This window comes from Littorina saxatilis, unplaced genomic scaffold (genome assembly GCF_037325665.1).
Source record: "Littorina saxatilis isolate snail1 unplaced genomic scaffold, US_GU_Lsax_2.0 scaffold_81, whole genome shotgun sequence".
NCBI classification, from domain to species: Eukaryota; Metazoa; Mollusca; class Gastropoda; order Littorinimorpha; family Littorinidae; genus Littorina; species Littorina saxatilis.
The window spans coordinates 286,626-294,637 of NW_027126820.1; positions in this window are offsets into that span (position 1 = coordinate 286,626).

An 8,012-nucleotide genomic window follows, 5' to 3' on the forward strand; every position below is an offset into this window, starting at 1 on the left:
TGTTTTTTTGGTTTTTTGTTTAAATTTCCACAGGCACAATATCCACTTTATCTTTCACTCTAGGGTAATTAGGCGCACCAACCAAACTGAGGATTGTTGCCCTGTAAAGGGAATTCCTCATTATCGTGAAAAAGAAGAAGGCTTGCTGTGTGAGTGTGTCCTACCAGATTCACACGAGTTGTTTTTTTAAGTCGGCGTGGCTCGAGATCCGGCGAGCCGGATCCGGAGCCTGGGGGCTCAAACACCGGCAGTCACCAGTATCTCACACAATACTACTTTCCTATTTTTCACCTATCTGTCACTTGCCTTCATAGCTGCTCAATCGGTAGTGAAATGCACTAGAAATCTAACCATGGTTGGGTTCGGCTGGGACTTTAATTGTAAATTGTACAGACATGGGTAAACTGTCAGATAATTTGGAATAAAATTAACACTGTGATCTGCATATTTTAATGCAATTGTCTGTTCTTTACAGGAGATGTTATCCAGTGGCCACGGAGGTGTGACCTGGCGTGATTAGCTGGGAAATGGTCAGCAAGACCTGGTTTTCCTGGCGTCGTGGGAGCCATTGATGGGACTTACATTACGATACCAGAAACCAGGGACGCGTACATCTCTTTCAGATAAGTGGAATGTTAATATAGGCAGAACTGAAAGGTTGGAGGACCTGACCATTGTGGTGCCTGTGTATTTATCCCCTATTGTATTGAAATACTGGAGTAACAATAGCAGTATCATTTCATCATTGGAATCTACTGTAATTTTAATTAAGTCACTACATGCACACATGTATACATGCTGTGTATGATTTCTAAATTGAATCTTTGAATTTATAGACAAGTATTTGAAGTTTTTGTGTGTTTTTAAGTATGGATAATATTCATTTTTTTAACCGAGGTTGGGAGTTCAGACGAGGGTGATGGTGTGTGTATTAATTCCAAGAAATCATCATCATAAAACTTTACATACATATTGTTCCTCCGATCTTTTTTTTATTCTTTTTTTTAGATACATGTCATATCCCGCTTTTTGTGAAAGTTGAGGCAGCACTTTCATGCGCTCATAATTATTCTGATCAAATTGATTAATATTTTGGTCAAGCATTCTTTGACTACGCATGGATAATGGGGATGTATTTCAGCTTCGAATTCATGAATTTATATTATTCGTTACCATTTCATATATATATATTATATATGCATGTCATATTTACGCTCAAAATGCACTGAATTATAAATAAAATATGGGACATTAGGCACCTCATTCCCATGTTCTGCAGAGACAAGCTGGACCCAGTTCAGTCTTACGGTTTAGGCTAACAAAGCAAGTTAGGACATGTATGTAGTCTATGTGGTGGTTGGTTTTTAGTTTCTGGCCGATAGATAGATGAATTATTTGTATATTGCTTTACGCGACTTGTTTCAGGTTGTTTGCGACAAAGATCTCCTCTTCCTGGATGTGTTCACGGACTATGACAGCCGAGTCTTCCGCAACTCGGATCTCGTTGGAGTCGCAAGTAATCTGCCTCCGGAATTCCATGTGATTGGGGACTCAGCCTACCCTCTTTGCGACTACCTGCTGGTTCCATTCCGCGACAATGGCCATCTGAAACTGCCTGCAACAAAGCCCAGACAAGGACCAGAGTCGACGTGGAGCGTGCCATTGGTTTGTTGAATGAAAAATTCCGCAGACTGAAAGATCTCGACATGACTAACATCCGGGAAGTTCCAACATTCATTTTCTCAGCATGTGTTCTACACAACTTTATCATTTTAGACAATGGCGTCGACGAGGATGACATCGACTTGTCGGACAGTAACGATGAAGACGAGGAAGGAGGTCAATGTGGTGGTGATCACTGCATGTCTGCACACAAAGAAGACTGGAAATTGCAAATGTTCTTTCTTGATAACTGTTGTGTTTCAGGGAAGTGTTGAGTACAGTCCACCGTATATCATTCTACGAGGCTGTATTTCTTGTAAATAACAAGTCCTGGCAGTGTGTATTGAGTTGCATATTCGAATGCGTTGTGTAACCTTCCATTTAAATTTTAATGTGAAGAAATAACTGGGTAAAGGTTGAGTTCCTGGTGAGATCTTTCTGACTCACAAGAAACATACTTACTGCCAAATGTTCAAATATGGAACCAAGTTATTTATTTGTTCAGTTTAATGTCATTTACGTTATAAGCTGATCAGACGCACCAAAGATGCTAATTAAAGAATACTGTATGAGTTTACAGAAAGGAGGAGACAACCTAAACGAGAACAGCGAGGTCGAAAAACTGTGACCCTAAAACAAGAGTACAAACAATAATAATCAACAAAGCTAACATCATACCTGGAAAAAACCCACAACGTAGTAAATAAAACAATACTGATTGATAGGGCCTAAAAAAATAGGTGTGGTTACGATAACCCGACCTACCCTATTTTTTGGGGCCGACCCTATAACTTTTTATTACATTTGTAAAAAAAAAAAAAAAAAAAAAAACCCCAAGAAAACAAGTGCAGAAAACGCAATGAAAGCGAAAGCGCTCGAGTCGTCCTGCAGATTATGCAAGGGAAATTACTAAAAAGGCCCAACAGACGCTTGCCATGACAAAAATGGCGGCATTTTCTTCGGTTGCGAGTGCTACACGCTTGGTTGCTCTGCTATTAAGAAAGAAAAAGTTTAAAAAAAAAGTGATTGCCTACCTTCCTACCCTATTTATTTTGGCTATGTTACCTTAACCACACCTATTTTTGTTGTTGCCTAGTTGGTAACGCAAGACAATAGAATTATGGTTATCTTACAGTTACACACACGCTTTAGTGATTCACGATGTTAAAAATGAATTGATAGCAATTCCTCTGAATTAAAGTTAAACGCCATTAATCCAAAGGTTCTAGTTTCAAATAGGTTAGAAAGCACTAATTGTTTAATTTAGATCAATGTCAATGATGACCAGCAAAGTCACTATCTTCTCAATTCAATATGATAAGCATCACTGCCTGAAGCATACTAACTTTTGACCAGGATTGTGTTACTGATAAAATACACAATCCTATCCTTGCCACTCATTGATTATACAGTGAGACTTGTCTCCACATATTGTTGTTAATCAATTAGCTATGTGTAGCTCCAACCTAAACAAACAGAAGATTTACCTTCATTGTAAATGTTGTTCGTCTTTCTTTTTTGAAGATGGCCGCAGACACATGGTATGCTTGGATGTCTGGTCTGATTTGTGCGTAGATAGCTGATGAGCTTATCTGGGCCACGAATCCCTTCCCGCATGTGACTGTTCAGGTGCTGGGGTGCTGGCTGCTCTAGTTTTCCGGATTGTGCGCTTTTGCTCTGCAATGTGGATTGTTCTCTTTTCCACTCTCTGGGCACTAATAATTATAGCTTATGCTACGCCATTTCGGTCTGTTGCTCTCGAGATTGGAACTGAATATCAAGGGTTTTTAGAGAAGTTTTTAGTGTGTCCTTATAATTATATCTTTACTTTTGCCCTCCAACATCACATTTTTCAGACAGAGTTCACCATGAAGGAGCTTTGGGATGCAGTGATCCAGCATGCGACATACATGTCCTGCCCATGCTATTTATTTAATTGATTTAAACCGGATCTACTTACAATGACTCAAATCTGTTAATCCATCCATTATTTTAATCTTCAACAAATAATTTGTGTGTGTGTGCCTCAAGAGCAGTTACTGTCCTCACATGAAATTACTGCCCTTACATCAAAATATAACAACAATGTGACACACAAAGTGTTGGATACAAATGTTGTGTTGGCTACATATTGTCTTGATTAAGAAGGGAACAGCTTAATTGCTTTCAGGGAATAAATGTCTGTAGCAAAATGGCATTTCTTGTGGAAGCTTTTAATCTTGTGATGTCTTGTTTGCGAATTTGCCTTATCATTATGTTCTATTTGTACAAGGTCATTTTTTTGGTTCAATTTCAGTTGGATGTACAACTCAAATTATGTCTGTGCGTCTCATCAGTAAGCTTTTGTCATTGACAGAACAATACATCAAGTCTTCAAGGCTCCCGTAAGAACTCGACAAACAGTAACACAAACTCACTCACTCTGTCACACACACACACAGTTAAAACTAACGCAGTTGAGTTGAGTTGAGTTGAGTCATATCAACTCCATGTATAATTTTCTAAAGAAAGCAGATAAAATGACTGTGTGAATGTTTGTTGTTGGTGCAGTTGTCCCCTCACTTGCACACACACACACACACATACGTGTATAAGGTCACAAATGAGGACTTGCTAATACACACATTCACACAACGGATAGTGCGTTTGTAGTGCACTTGCACTACAACGGCACTGGGCGCAGTGCCTTTGTAGTGCACTTGCACTACAACGGCACTGAGTGCAGTACTCGCTCCGGCATCGACGAATTTTACACTAAAAAAGGCACAACATTTGACCTATTTCGTCGCCTATAGAGGACGGAAAGAATGTCATTTTGAACATTGTTATGACATTCTTTCCGTCAAATTGAGGCATGTACTTTCAGGAAATATAGTTGAAAAAAATGGGGAATTTTTTGGCATCCCCATTTTTTTCAAATTCTCCATTTGTTACCAAGTGTGTACAGATTTTTTCCTCATTTGTATAGATGTACACGCCCCCCCCCCCCCCACACACACACACACACACACACACTTTTAAACTGCATCAGCATAATAATCATGGCAAAGCTTGTCTACAATCATTAACCTACCCAAGAGCTTGCGTAGCAAGATAATGTATTCTTGAATTTGTCATACGACTAAGAGTTAAAGATATGGGCGTCACAAGGGTCACACTCCGACATGTTCACATGAGGGTCCGAAGTCTGTGATATTTTCCAGTGACAGAATGTCCTGCTAGCCACCAGCTCCGCACGCTTGGGCATGAATGCTCATCAAGAAGACCATTGACCATTATCTCTCATACTGGCTATGTGAAAGGTATGAAGGTCAATGACAGAAAAAACATGTACTTCCTCGCTGCAGCCCTGGGAAGCTTGTTAATCCTGTCCCACTCAATTCTCGGGATGTTCCTGTGGTAGCACAGCCTCTTGTTCAGAGTACATAATGCACTATGTCTTTGTATCACAGAGTTGTAATGTTAATTTGTAAGGACGTCCTTTCCTGGAACAAATGAAGAGTTTGATTTCAACGCTGCAGTGTTCTCTGCCCTGGATTGTAGCTTGCCCGTCAGCAGTAGATCTGAGAGTAGCCTACTGTTTTCATTTGGAAATCTACCATCAGCTTATTTGTCTTTTGCACTGCCACTTTTTCCACTGCTGTCCTCAGTCATTATACTTTTCATCAAGACTTGTCACAATGCCGAGTGGATCTAAATTCGGAAAGTCTTCATGTGGCGATGGCATATCTGACGTAGCGTAGATCTTCTTTCTGAAACAAAAGGCAAAATGCGATTAGTTGTGATGACTAAAACCTACACAAATATAAACAGTGTTTTGATACTGAATAGTCGGGTTATACAAGCCACCTTTACCTATGCAGTATGGGAACCGTAAAATATGCGAAACATGTCAACTGGTTCTTACAATAATTTTGACGGGCAACACAGCCAACACACTATTCACAGTCCATTTTGATGAGTAACTGGGGTACTCTCTGATAGTCTCGTTTGAGTGATAACGATCAACTAACTCTCTCTCTCTCTCTCTCTCTCTCTCTCTCTCTCTCTCTCTCTCTCTCTCTCTCTCTCTCCATACACACACACACACCACAACTGAACACACAGACAACACGTACGCAACTCACACACTGACGAATGCACACACACGCACACACTCTCTATAACTGCACGCACACTCTCCGTCTCTCTCTTCAAAACACACACAAACACTGATGTACACACACACATACACATGACACGCGCGAGAGATAAGTCCAAAAAGGGAAGACGTCACGATGCATTGACGTCAAAGGTCTACTTGCCCTACTCGAAATTTATACCCGCATACACTACAGCGGCATTTGGTGGCGTTTGATCAAACATTGAATATGTAGAGAACACCCACCGCAATCAACTCAGTATGTCCCCAAAGTTTGGTAAGTTTCTGTCCCCAACTGTAGCCACAGTTTGACAGACAAAAAATCCTTCTTTATTATGTGTTATTGGGAATAAAAATTCTCAACGACGAAAGTCATCTCAGTATATGTTCGAAAAAAATCGCTGGGATTACAAAGAAACACTGTTCTGCGCTTTAACTTGGACAAAAAGTTAATGACATCACTTACCACTTTTCAGCTTCTCCCAATTCGCTTTGTTGACATCGCAATTGAAAAAACTGTTGTCCTCAAACATGAAACCGAGTCGATAGCCGCCATGTTTTCTCGCTACGCTAGCACACGCTAGCAACGTTGGAGGCTGCTAGCGTAATCTCGCCAATACCTAGCGTCACTCGCGGCGAGAGTGCCTAAAAAACGGCACTTCTCGCCCCACTCGCCATTTCTCGCCTTGGCTAGCCTGTAAGCAACACGCGTCAGAATAGCTATATAAATATATATACTCTTCAACAAAAGGTAAGGACCGTTCATGAAATGTTCACAATCTTTAAAAAAAATCGCCAAAAATCTAGAGTTTGACAATTTGATTGAAACGTGACTTTTTTGAATTAACAAAAGGGCAGTGAGTCTTGGGCTTGGTACGTTTTTGGCAAGCACAGTTACTGTGTCATGCTAAACAGGCGTAAAAAGTGAGGTTTACTTTAAAAAGGGGGCAGTTTTCAAAGTCATATGAAATCGGTGCAAGACATGCCAGGACAAAATCCAGTAATGCACGTGCTACATCAGGGTTCCAGCCACAAAATGTGCTTTTACATTTGTCTTTGTAAAGTGACACACTGACAAAATAACGCAATGAAACATATGCCCCATCACGAAAACGGGGCGACTTGGATCAGGCAAGAGCAGTTTGATGGCTATCAGATGTATCAGATGTTGTTTCTGCCAAGAAGGTGGTTCAGAGTGTTGCAGTGTCTCACTTCAACATCATCAGACTATAGGAATTGCTTCAAGCAATTGGCAGAGTACAGTTACGACAAGGGTATAGTAGGCCTACATGCAGTCACCACAACAATAAAGGATCGCCTCATCCAAATGAAGGCCATGCAGCAAAGAAATGTTACTGAAATGGCAGCAGGCATCGACCATGAGCTGCCACCAGACACTGTTGTCAGTCATCAAAATGTTACAAACTGCTTACACGCTTTCAACTTCAGTAAAAGACGCCAAATCCGCAAAACAACATTGACTGCCAACAATCCAGCGGCCCACCGAGCCTGGTGCACTTAACATGTGAGGTGCTTATGTCATCGTAGGGCTCAGTTCTTGTTTGCAGATGGGTCCCGCCTCTTTATATTTGTGACCCTCCACCACGAAATGAGTCGCATGTCACCTCGCGCGGTTCTGCGCTAGGCTTAATGTAAGTCCGGGGAGTGTTTGGTAACAGTGTGAGGGTCACCTCAGTCACAGGCTTATAACTCAAACAGTTTTTGCTCTTTTCTAAAACGGGTTTCACCACTGGATAGAGCATAAAAAACTCTTTAGGAAAATGTAAAAATATGAAAATCATGCAAAGGTGACATGTGACTCATTCCGTGGTGGAGGGTCACATTTAGTCAAGTTTTGACTAAATATTTTAACATCGAGGGGGAATCGAAACGAGGGTCGTGGTGTATGTGAGTAGTAAGGAAGAGGTATGCCTCACCCCCTGCGCAGCTGCGCAGCCGCGCAGCCGTATTTTGATAGAAGGTTATAGGTTAAGGTGCCTGTGTTTAAGTAGTGATAAGGAGATATTGCGCATAAACGGTTTATTGCGTTTTATATTTTGTCATGTGATTTCATGTGCCTGTACCTGTTGCTCGGTACTAATGACCACTCCAGCTGGGGTAATGACAGGATTACTGCCCCCCGGCCTTTTTTTATTGGTGCTTAACGCGGCTGGGTTACTGAGCCGCCTCCTTTCTATTGACAGTAATT